This window comes from Podarcis gaigeae (genome assembly GCF_964106915.1).
Source record: "Podarcis gaigeae genome assembly, chromosome: 11".
Classification (NCBI taxonomy): domain Eukaryota; kingdom Metazoa; phylum Chordata; class Lepidosauria; order Squamata; family Lacertidae; genus Podarcis; species Podarcis gaigeae.
This window is the reverse complement of record NC_139687.1, coordinates 51,561,943-51,575,026: the sequence shown is the minus strand read 5'-3', so window position 1 is coordinate 51,575,026 and position 13,084 is coordinate 51,561,943. Positions and strand designations below refer to the sequence as shown.

Below are 13,084 nucleotides of genomic sequence, written 5' to 3'. Positions count from 1 at the left end.
GTGGGAGCAACCTATTAACACAATTCACAACTGCATATAATATCTTCAGATTCACTATCTGGCACTTAAGTATCTTATTTGGTTCTTCTAGCGCAGAAATGGTGGTGTGCAGTCCTCCAAGCCTGACCTTCTGACCCCTCCCCAGCCACACTCCTTCTCCCCAGGCCTGCTACACCCCCTCCTGTCTGGTTAGAATGCATAATTGAACTGTTACACTTTTCATTTTCCTGGATGGAAGACGGAGGATGGCTGAGTGTGTGTAGAAACAAGCCTACTGTACAAAGATATAGAATTAACATTAGCTGCTCTGACCACTTTGGCTCTGGCCCCACCGACCACCGGCTTGTGTCTTCTAAAAGATTGCCTCGAAGGAACAGCAGCCGTTGGGCTGAAAAGGATTCTCCATCCTTGTTCTGGGCCCTCCAACTCCATGACTTAAAAAGCACCAGTGTTATCATAAAGAGTGAAGCCAAGCATCACTAAACCCCAGAAAAATTGTTCTGCAGCAGGATTGGACCCATCACACAAGATCTCAGCGTTTTGCTTTCACAAACTCTCTTGAGTCTACCTATGACTGCTGCCCAGCCGTCAAAGCTGAAAGCTAGCAATGACCAAACTGCGGGAGGCAGTGGAATATAGGAGTGCCTGGCGTGCTCTGGTCCATGGGGTCACGAAGAGTCGGACGCGACTAAACGACTAAACAACAACAAAGCAATGAGATACTTTTAGGGTGGTGAAAGGAAGTTTAATGGGCCCCAGGAATGGCTGCAACTCAGCAATAGTGAACTGTATACATATGGCAAAAATATACATGCAAAAGGCCCCGGATTCAGTACTCAGCATTTCCAGGAAGGGCCGGGAAAGACCCATAAGAGTCACTGAAAGCAATGTAGTGTAGACTGTGAGAGGCTGTCTGATTTGGTATACGGCTGCTTCCTATGGAGATGGGCCAGGATTTTGACTTTTCTCCTCTTCCCCTCTACTTACCCTTCAACTTCAGCTGAGTCTCAGTTGCTTGGCAGCTCACCCTCATGTCGGGGTGGGGGCTGGGGAGTGATCAGAAGATTAAGAGCTTCTCAACCATAAAGTATTTATGTCAGTTGGATGTAGGTTAACTAGTGGCACTTGCAGAAATTCGATTGCTTATAATCAGTTTTCCCAGCATGGCAGTAGATGAAAATTGAATATGGAATGGACCACTGCATTTCATCCGTTTACTTACAATGTATTTTTTTTTAAAAAAGAAGTTAATTGATTATAATTGAATTTCAAAGCAAGTGTCATTGGCACAATGGAAAAGTTAACTTCAAATTACAAAAATATCTTAAGGCTTCTGTCAGTTACCTTTATATTCAAGATGCCTTACTGAATCCATGAGTAAAATGTCCCACATTATAGAAGGTTACTTTCATGATTCTACATAACCCTTCTTATGCAGAATTTTTACGTTTCTTAAGATCCTTCCAAATGCCATCTATATACTAAGCGAGACATTATTCCAAGCTGCCAGTTAATTAACACCTGTGTATAAGTGGCTTTCAGGAAACAGAAGATATTTATCGTTGCATTTAAGGTGTTCCATCATAAACCCTCAAGGGCAACCGCCTACTGTCAATTTATTACACTTGGGAATGACCAGAACAAAATGCATTCACTGGGAGATCAAAGCAAATATGCCTTCTCAGAGTCATTTTGCATACCAAGGCAGGGGAGACACTTAGAAAGAAATTTATTAAGACTAACAGTGTGAACCACCAATGGTAATTCATTATCCTTGTGCCTATGCATTCTTATATATATTACATTTATATTGCACAACATCCAATGGCATGCAACCGAACTTCTACTAGCATGGTGAGACCTCTCCTTCCGTTCCTCCCCTCTGCAGTTCCCCTACCACCCTTCCAAAACTTCCCTAGAAACCCGGGCTCTCATAAAAGCATCTGGTTTTGTTCCTGGGCCCCAGATTCTGAGCTTTCATTTTTATACCTATATATGCCCCTAGCCTCCTAGAAAGAAAGGTATTGGGCAAAATGCTGAAGTACAGTCTATGTGATTTCTGTGAAATGAGAGTGGTGTGTCCATCTTGTATATTTTTCAAGGTACTGAGGAATGTTCCATAATTAGACAGCAACAGCACCTGTCGGTGTGTTTGTATGCACATGTGATCCCAATAATCAGGACTAGTAGGACAGAGTGCACTTCCCATTTATATGTACATTATCTATACATTCATATACCAACTTTTCTTCCAGTGAGCTCAAGGTGCTGTACACGGCTCTCCCTTCCCCATTTTATACTCACAGAAACCCTGCGAGGTAGGTCAGGCTGAGAGACGGTCAGTGACCCAAGGTCACCCTGTGAGCTTCATGGCTGGGTGGGGATCTAAATCTGGTATCCCAGCTCATAATCCAACACTCTTAACAATTACACCATACTGGCCTCTCAACAGTAAGAGATTCTGTAAGAGTGGCCTAACAAGTCAAAGCAACCAGCATGTTGGATGGACCATAACGCTGACCGTTCAGCTGCCTGAATGCCCTACAGTGTAAACTGGAAGTGGAATTTGATCTTCTCCCTTTATTTTTTTCAAATGCTTGTGATGGAGGAAAAAAATCCATGGTGCATTCTGTCCTTTTTCAGTAAGTTATATCAATAATGTCTTTCACTAACTGCATTAGAGAGCAATTACAGCATAATGGCTGTCTAAATCCATTATCGGCGTACACTTAACCTTTCAATATTTAAAGATAATACTTAATTTGAGTAAATTAACGGACTGCGCATGAGACCAAACATATCTATTTAGCTTCTGGTTTTCCACCAGTGATATTTCTCTTTAGATCACAACTCCTCCGATAAGGAGGCTTAGTTAACAATGTTCTCCTTTGCACTTCAAAAGGAGGTTAATACAAGAAAAACTACAAATGAAATTCAGTTTTCTTATTAACTGCCGCATCCACCACTATCACTATTAGCATTGCTTTTAATCCTACAAATAATTTCTGATCATTTACAGGAAGATTTGCATTTAATTGTCTACCTTCCTCTTCCTTTTTGTTAAACAGCTAATCATAAAAACGCCACTGTTTCTAGAGATGAATTCACATCTTTTCATCTCCTTGCCAGGATATATAGCAACATTTACAGAGAACAGCATTTTCAACAGAATGCCCAATATATTCAATATTTTCAGTAATGGGGATTTATGAATATGAACATTATGCTGGCTTCAGATATCTATTTTAAGAAACTATAAAGAGTGGCAAGAAAGAGTTGTTACTCAGCTGATAACCGAGCTGCCCATACTATCTTTCAGTCTGTCTGTCTGTCTATCTATCTATCTATCTATCTATCTATCATCTATCTATCTATCTATCTATCTATCTATCTATCTATCTATCTATGCACATGCAACAGACATTGTAAAGTGATTGTGAGTCATCATATGTGCCTATCTAATAACTTATATTGATATATTCTGTCATATAGTGTGTACCTTTTGATTCAGGAAGCTTGTGCAGAAGAACTGCTAGGCAGATAACTTCTGAAGCCCAAGTATTAGATCTGAACTGGGAAACAAGACAGCATATTAAACCCACTTTAAACCATGGCTTCACGCCCTGATTTGTTCAGAATTCACTAACCATTGCTTGCTGGTGAGGACGTAATGGGACTTCCTGTTCTGTTTCCTAGGTTCCATGAAGGGAGGAATGAAGTTCCTGTGTGTGGGTGCATGAGGCTCACATGTCTTTCATGGTCCAGAGAACCCTGCATGGGTAATGGAATTCTCTCCTTCCTCTAATATATGATCATTTGAGTAGAGTCATGTTAACTGCTTCTTAGTGGAGGGTGTAACACTGCGTAGCACTGAAGCAGTTTGGTGCATGTTTACCACCAACTAAGTACAGTATTGTACTACAAAGTAAAGAAGCAGCTGTAAATACTGCTTTAGAAAGAGCCTTTTGTTGTTATTTCTCAAAAAGTTATTTAAAGGTCAGATATGAAAAGGGAAACAAAATATACACTAATGTTGCAGTCTCACAATTCTGTTAAAAGAAGAACAACTTGTGATGTGATTTCTACAGAGAATGGGGAAGCCTGACAGAGAACACCACTATAGGGTTCTCTGGGTGATTTTAAAGCAAATAAAAACTTATAAAGCGGAGGGTGGGTAAAAACCCAGAGACCATGCTTAGTGCTGCTACATGAATAATTTTAAGATCTATATAAATTGATCAACAAAAATGACTGCATTTTGGAAGCTATCACTGGAATGCAAAGTGACACAAAGTTGGCTATAATGAAACACTGAACTGCAAGCTTAGAAGTTATCAGAACCACACGGACAAATCATGCAAATACTTCTGAAGACTTCAAAATCAGAAATAGTCTGAGGAAATGAATGATCTATCCAGGTTTGAAAATTTGGTGACCACGGCTGCTAATTCAGGATATTTTAATTTCAAGTAAAAAGCCACCAGAACAGTGGGTCTTCTATCAACCTGGGATCCATATACATCTCTCAACCTTGCCCTTGACCTATCAATCATTGGCTTAACCGGCAAACAGAACATTACATTTAAAATTGTTAAGTGAAATATATAAGTTGAGACTACCAAGTTGTATGTCAAGAATAACAAAACTCTGATATAACTGGTTGTGAATTTCTGCTAAATATTTTTGGTGTGAAAGTACAGCATACATAGCCATCCCTGCTTACAAGATTCCTCTTCAATCCTAGCATTTTCTGAAACTTTCTTTCAACCCAAGGTCCTCTTTCTTAACATATGCAACAGACTGCTGCAGTTACCAGTTACCCTGGGACTGCAGATCTAAAAGGAAGCGCACTCCATCAATAGTACTGGGAGACTGCAACCCAGACCTCCCAGAAAGACCATAGCAGAAATGGGAAGAGTAACCTGGCCTCATCCACCTGCCAGTGATAGTACAGCTGCAAAAATCATTGCTTTCCTCTTCCCTCCAGGTTCCCTTTTCCCCTTTTGTGGAATATAGATCAGACTGTGAGCCTGTAGGAAAGGAATGCCTTATGTTTTAGGATCTGAACAGTGCTAAGAAAATGAAAGGTGCTTAGTTGCTTAGTAAATATTAAATCTTCACTGCCATTGTGCTAGAGCCACAACTCAGCAGCAATTCTCAGTTCCATGCAGAGATTTGAGTGCTTAGGGGTTCTGCTGTTGCCTGCAATAATCTGTAGATCAGAGTGACATCTCACATTGATTAATAGGGTATCTCTGACTTCTCCTATGCACAGGGAAACAGTTCCCTCACAACTCCCTAAACCAAACTGTGATGATGGGCAATAAAAGTGCAGTCACCACAAATGTAATGGATTAATGAGGTTCCACAGCCATGGGGCATTCAACCTAAACAGGTCTTATTTAGTGGTAAAGATGTACCCATCAGACTCAGAACTCTTAACCTTCCCTGGAACTTCCAAAGGGATATCCCCTCTACAGTTTGAGAACGACTCCTTAAAGGACAATAACTAATTTTTATCCTTCAGAGGGTAGGACCATTCAGATATCACTTTAGATAAAAAGCTACTGACTTAAACAACAGTGGTGTCTCTCAAATGACTGAACAAGAAATGCACTTTGCACATGAACAGCATGGCAATATCACAAACAACTCTGATGGTACAGCAAGCCTCAAGGGAGCCTAAGGAAAAGAGAAGGCTATTTCTGCATGGCTGGAATAAAGATAATTACTGGTTGGTCTTCTGTTTGTGACCATCAGAAATGTTACCTTAATTTGCCTTTAATGACCAATAATCTCTTTTAGTATATGGCTTTTAAAACTGTTATTATTCAGCTTGATCTATGGCTATAATGGAGCAGAACTGAACTGTGGGTGCAATTAAAATAAGTCCCTGTAAAAGTGGAGAACGTAGTACGTTGCTAATGTGCAAATGACTAAATAACTTAATTACGTGAAATGAAGTGCACTTATAAACACAGATGCTTAAGCTGAATCATGATAATGTTGTGTATATGAATATATTCTTTTAAAAATCTGTTTATTAACCAAAGGGGAGGCCAAGGAAATACAAATGCTCGTAAGTTATGAAAATAATGATGGGTTTTTCATTACTAGTTAACAGGAGGCTTAGAAAAATCCCATCACTGAACATCTTGGAGAAGAAATATCCTTTGTACTGCTACTCCTTCCATGAAAATCTCATTTTTTTAAAGACTTCTTTAACATATGGAATAAGGAAAACACCTGAATGCTAAGCACATTTAATTTACAAATATGCCATCACTGATGTCAATGGCCAGGATCTACAGTGCTGCTTTAGGAGTTCCTAAGGAGCTAGGCATTCCCAGTGGGATTTTTCAAAAACCTTTTTTCTTTGAACCGCTGACCCCTGTGCCATAAAGCAAATTGCTTTTGAAACTCCATGGGGACACGTGGTGTGTGTGTGTGTGTGTGTGTGTGTGTGTGTGTAGGTGTTTGGGGGCAGGGGCTGCAATTTGAGAAATGCAAGTCCTAAGCTCATTGGGGAACATGAAACTAGCTGCATGGTACTTGGAATCCTAGCCAATTTCCAAACAATGTGTTTGGAATGAGAGGACACAGTTTGGACTTGTAGGGCTGGCCCAAACCGAACAAAAGACCCTTAAAAAGTTTTTATAGCGAGAGGGTGGGGAGGGGTATTACTCAGAAGGGTGGTGGGAATGGGTGATTACCTGATAGGTGTGGGAAACCTGTTGACGACTGTTAATGACTGCAATAGGTCTTACAGGAAAAAGCAAGGGGTGAGATGGCTAAAAATAGCTTTATCATGTATAATGAGATAAGAATCCAATGTCTCTATTCAGACCAGTCTCTCCATGGTTTTAAGTTTGGTAATGAGTTGCAATTCAGCAACTTCTCTTTCCAGTCTATTTCTGAAATTCTTTTGTAATAAGATATAATAAGACAGCTACTTTGAGATCTTGTATAGAATGTCCTGGGAGACTGAAGTGTTCTCCTACTGGTTTCTCTGTCTTGTGATTCACCCTTCTGAGTAATACCTCTCCCCATCCTCTCACTATATATAAGTGTCTGGTGACTTATGTTTCAGTGTATCTGAAGAAGTGTGCATGCACACAAAAGCTCATACCAATAACAAACTTAGTTGATCTCTAAGGTGCGACTGGAAGGAATTTTTTAATTTTGTTTCAACTACCAACACAGCTACTTACCTGTAACTAAAGTTATTTGAGACAACTTACATCACTCATTGTCTTCTATTACTTCCACGTGAGCAATATATATCTCACACTTGCCACGTTCTTTAGATCCCACAGAACTGTGAAAGTTCTTTAGAGAGGTCAGGGTGGAATAAACAGCCGCATCAGTTTACTACTGAAGTTAGCGGGGAAATTCCTACTAACTTCATTAAGAGGCAGATTAGATTCTGACACTGAAGGAAAAGAACATAAAGTGCACTTGATTCAAAAACAGACTGTGGCTTAACCGTGTCCCATTTGAGAGTGTCATGCTGAATATGAGAAGCTGCACAAATCACTTACAGAATTCCAAGTGTTCATTGATTCATCCATATTCATTCTTCCTCTCTCTGCCACTGTGCCCTCGCTGTAGGTGAATGTAGCATAAGCATGTGCATGATGAGGAAATGAATAAGACAAATTTCTGGATGTGATTTTGAAGGAGGCTTCAACCAAATGAGCAACACTGAAATGCACACTTCTGATTTTTACAATGGAAGATAAAACGAGTGATGTCCTCCAAGTGGCAGATTTGCAAATCTGCCACACACAAGAAGAAGAAGAAAGAGCACGAAGGATCTCTTCTTATCAGGAAGCAAGGATGCTCCGCCCTGCCTTGTCCACAGTGAAGATGCTCTGAGCAGTTCTCTGACTAGTGTCTTCCTCATGCTTGCATTTATATTTAGGTACTTAAAGAAGCCGTGAGTGTGAGCGGACTTCTTTTTCCACACTGCATATTTATGCATATTCTGGACTTTCATGTGTTACTTACAGTAAGTTTCTGCGGGATAGGAAGACCAGTCTCTAGCTCTCCTGACTTACAAGTTAGATTATGTCCCTGGACATTTCTCTACAGGATAAAGTTCTCAGAAATAGGTAAGTTCTCCATGAATGAGGGTGAGAAGAAAACCTGACTGGAGTGCACAGTTGTCTTTTACTGTTTACTGGCAAGTTTCACTAGTAATTCCAAGCTTGAAGTCACAAAGTACAGCAAGAACTGAACTATGTGGATGATTATATACACACACACACACACACACACACACACGGCCCTCTGTGATTTAGTATGGCTGAATTTATAATTGTAACTAATCAGTTAAAGTAGCAAAGTTAATCAACCTAAAGGGCTTTAATTGACTCACAGACATATGAAGCACAGATCAACTCTCTAACAATTACTTATTTGGAAAATAAGCCAGCACAGCACACCAAGAGGATAACATGCTTCATCCTTTTTTTTTTTTAATTTCTGTGGTGTGTCTTTTAAATTGTAAACCTAAGGGACAGGGGTGGGTTTTTTAAAAAATATTATTATTGCTCAACTGGGAAAAGAACACTATAAATAAATAAATACAGACCTAAAGGGACACAAGGACTGCTACACATGAGCATGGGTCAATCTGACTTTTGCTACAAGGCAAAGTTCAAGGTCTTAGTATTAGTATTGCCTTGCCCACTATGTGCCACAGTTAGATAACTCACACTCTTACAAGTACCGTGCAATGTCTACGCTGTACTTCTAACAGTCAAACTTTCACTGTGGCAATGCCTGTGCTTTAGAACTCTCTGCCCACTAACATCAGGCAGGTACCCTGTTTCAGATGCCTGCTAAATTCTTATGCTTTGGCAAGACTATCAGGGCCAGGGAGGTGACTGATGCTTTTCTGCGAGAGGGGGTGGTCCTTGCCTGCTTGAAGGACGCAGTGGTAAAACCACTCCTCAAGAAGCCCTCCTTCAATTCAGAAAATGTAAGTAATTAAATTGGCAATCAGTTACCAACCTCCCCTTCTTGGGAAAGGTTATTGAGCGAGTGGTCGGAAACCAGATCCAAGCGCTCTTGAACAATCGTTGATCCAAATACGGCTAAAGCACTCCTGAGCTTATCACATAAAGGTAAAGGTAACCCTGCCCGTGCGGGCCAGTCGTGACTGACTCTAGGGTTGCATGCTCATCTTGCTCAAGAGGCCGGGAGCCGGCACTGTCCAAAGACACTTCCGGGTCACGTGGCCAGCGTGACGAAGCTGCAGCTGGCGAGCCAGCACCAGCGCAGCACACGGAAACGCCATTTACCTTCCCGCTATAAAGCGGTACCTATTTATCTACTTGCACTTAGGGGTGCTTTCGAACTGCTAGGTGGGCAGGAGCTGGGACCGAACGACGAGAGCTCACCCCGCCACGGGGATTCGAACCGCCGACCTTACGATCAGCAAGTCCTAGGCACTGACGTTTTACCCACAGCGACACCCACGTCCCTTATCGCATATGATTCCCAAATAATGAATGTTATTTGTTAATTTATTGCACAATCCTAGCCAGTAAGCCCTACTGACTCCAATGAGGAAAGTGGGGTTAGGATTGCAGCTTAATTTATTACATTCATATCCCACTTTCTTCATCCAAGGAGTGGTGTACATGGTTCCAGTGTTTGAAACTCCCTATATTCTAGGCAAATTTTGCAACAGGGAATTTAATTACTGCGAGCAGTTTCTCAGCTCTGGGATCAGTACTGCACCTAAGATTTCAGATTAAAACTGTAGAGTGGAAGGAAAGGAGGACCTTTTTCTGCCTCCCCACTTCCAGCTACTCTCTGGAGAAGAGACCCTCTTAAAAACAGTGGGGAGGCGGGCAGTGGAATGACTAGACTATGTGAAAAATGTACATAGTATTTTAGCTGCAGTTCATTCATTTTCAGCTTTGTATTCTTGTTATAAAAAAGCGTGCCTAGACATTCCATAACCTAGGTTTAAGGTGTCATTTAGCTCCTAGCTTTCATATCTCAGTTTCTAACACTGCATGGTTCCTTCCCCCTCTATCTTCCCTTCATGACAACCCCATGATGTACATGAGGCTGAGAGAGAGAAAGACTGGCCCAAGAACACCCAGTGAGGTTCATGACCAGGTGTATGGGGAGGGAGAGATTTAAACCCTGGTCTTCCCAGTCCTAACTTGTTTAACCATTGTAAGCTTTCCCCAGGTAAAGATGTCTCATTTTCAGAAATGTCATCTGATATTTTTTGCACATTACATTACCCACCCAGCCTTCTGGTGCTTTGGTTGATTTCTAGTCTATTGACCTGAGGAGGATGTCAAGAAGAGGATGGCAGGAGTGAGGCCTTGATGCTAGACCACTGCTAGGCCTGCTCCTCCTATCCAAATCCCTCCTGTTTCTGCCACTCATGCTATAGGTTGGTCATCCATGAGATACAGCTTAATGAATTAGAGGCAGCCATCTGGTAAAGGGCTAACAGCAGAATCAGGCAACTGCCTCACAGTAACCACTTTTAGACTGTCTGCGTAACACCTCCAAACCTATGGGCTTTCAGGCTCCAGCTGTGCAGCCAAATAGGCATTACCATCCTAGGCCAGCGCTCAAACTACAAGGGGGAGAGGGAAGTGGAGTTTCAGCCCCAGCATCTTTTGTGGCAGCCCCCTTAAGCTGCTGCTTTTCCCTAATGGACACACCAGAAATAAAGTGCTGCCCCATGCTTCACTGAGCATCTGCGTTATGATGGGATCAAGGTAAGAAAACCCATGGTCTCCAATAAGAGCAGCCATAGCTCAGTTGGTAGAGCATGAGACTCTTAATCTCAGGATTGTGGGTTTGAGCTCCACGTTGGGTGAAAGATTCCTGCATTGCAGGGGACGGGACTAGACAATCCTCATGGTCCCTTCCAATTCTTTGATTCTGTGATACAGGATGCTTAAAAACTGCCACCGTGCTTTAGGTGATCATGCAACTCCAACCATGTGAAAATTAAAACATGGATTTGGGAATTTCCTCATCTCAGGTGGGGGCAGGCACCAGGACAAAGTTCCCTCCCCTTCACAGATGCGCCATAATCTCCAGATTCCCAGTTTTGCTATCTTTTTAAAGTAAGTTCCTAACACATATAGAACCTGAGATATAATGCAAAACGTGCAGGCACTATTCTCATTTGTGTTCTGAGAAACTAGCCTGCCCACATCTTTCTGTGTTTTTAGAAGTCAAAACAATAACTGATACTTTAGAAAAGCATATATAGGCAATTAGACAAAAAGAAGGCTAGAGCTGAACACCAATTATCTAGGCTATGGAGAAGGCATTTCTTGATTTGTTTTTAGGCTTTTTCTGCTAGTTGTCCCTGGTGAAGAAGTGATTATTTCTCCATAGAAAACAATTCTGGCACTTTGATGTAGTAGCTATGATTGGGGATTAGCATCAAAGCCAGTTTATAAACATTTCAAAAACTACTCTCCCATTACTAATGCTGGTAAATTCATTGTTATTATACCCACCCTGCAGAGGGTAGGGCTGTGTGGGTCATGCCAACCTTGCGAGGTAAAGCAAGTGTTCTTATACCCATTTTGCTGTGGGGAGAGCAGAGTTACAGTAATAATGCATGACAACCCTGACATGTCTCCACTGTTGTTAAATCGTTTTGCTTTGCTTCAGCAAAATACAGTTGAGGAGAGGAGACTGTGAAGTCTATTAAAGCATTAATGCAATTAATTAAGGGCTGGTGGTGGTAAGGAAGTAGGGAAAGAAGTGAGAGTTTCAGTGGTGAATGGAAAGACCTAGGCGTCTATATAGAGTACACCTTTCAGGGAAGCCAAGTCTACCAGGCCTCAATACGGTTCAGTCACCCAATGCAGACTTTGCTGGGAGTCAGGAGACCAGCACCATCAAATACATTCAGCTCTTCCTCTTGGACAAGTAACTTTCTCTGTACTGTACTCACTTTGGCCAAAAGAAACACAGCCATAATCTACCTCCTCCTTATTTGACCTCAACTTCTCAGTTGTTATCTTAACTATACTAATCCCTTATATCCTTTATATAATAGTACGGCAATATTATCAAAATCCATTATTGTTTTTGTTACAGTAATGTATTTGCAAAATGTTTTGAAACTCTTAATCTTTAAGAGCTGCATTTTAAGCTGTATTTTAATTAACTGATTTTTTTTTGTTTTTCTATTACCTTTTATCGTAATTTACCCTATATTTGTTAGCCGCCCTGAACCCGGCCCTGGCCAGGTAGGGCAGGGTTTGAATAAAAGCTGTTGTTGTTACAGTGGTACCTCGGGTTAAGAACTTAAGTCATCCTGGAGGTCCATTCTTAACCTGAAACTGTTCTTAACCTGAAGCACCACTTTAGCTAATGGGGCCTCCTGCTACTGCTGCCGCCGCACAATTTCTGTTCTCATCCTAAAGCAAAGTTCTTAACCCGAGGTACTATTTCTGGGTTAGAGGAGTCTGTAACCTGAAGCATCTGTAACCCGAGGTACCACTGTATTATTATTATTACTATTAGATGTATCTGAAATGGTTCTGTTTTCTAACGCTAGTTACACAGGAATCTCTCTCTCTCTTTCTATTTATATATATTCAATTACTTTTAAACTTTACTTTGCCCACCCACCTAAAAAAAAACAACATCCTCCAGATGCTCATCTCACCTGTCCTTAACTTATTGCAAATGATGCCTATTTCCTAAATAAAACATGGATTTATTATTTTCTTTATGTTTAAAAAGAATCTTTTGACGTTCTTGTGCAAACGTATTTTGATAATCATGAAATTGCAATGATTTATACGGTGTTCCAAGGAGTATCTACGGTAGCGAAGGTACTAAAAGCTACAGCACAGCCAAATTTGTTCTGAACTGAGTGTTTACTTAATGGTAATTGGTAATTCCGCTAAGCTAACTTCCTAATTAGGTGTCAGGCGCATTTTCAAGATCTTGTACATTTCAATCATAGATGGGGATACAAAGGACAGCATCACTATCTCACATTGACCAAACTGCTTAATCAAATCTTGACACGAGCATGAACCTGAAGCACTGTCACCACTAAGCTGCCACT

At 41.1% G+C, this 13,084-nt stretch overlaps 1 protein-coding gene across 31 annotated transcripts in view; it reads right to left on the bottom strand.

Moving 5' to 3' along the window:
• The window catches only part of TCF4 (transcription factor 4), a 338,871-nt gene that overhangs the window by 298,544 nt on the left and 27,243 nt on the right, over nucleotides 1–13,084 (bottom strand). The gene's annotated exons all lie outside the window — the stretch shown is intronic.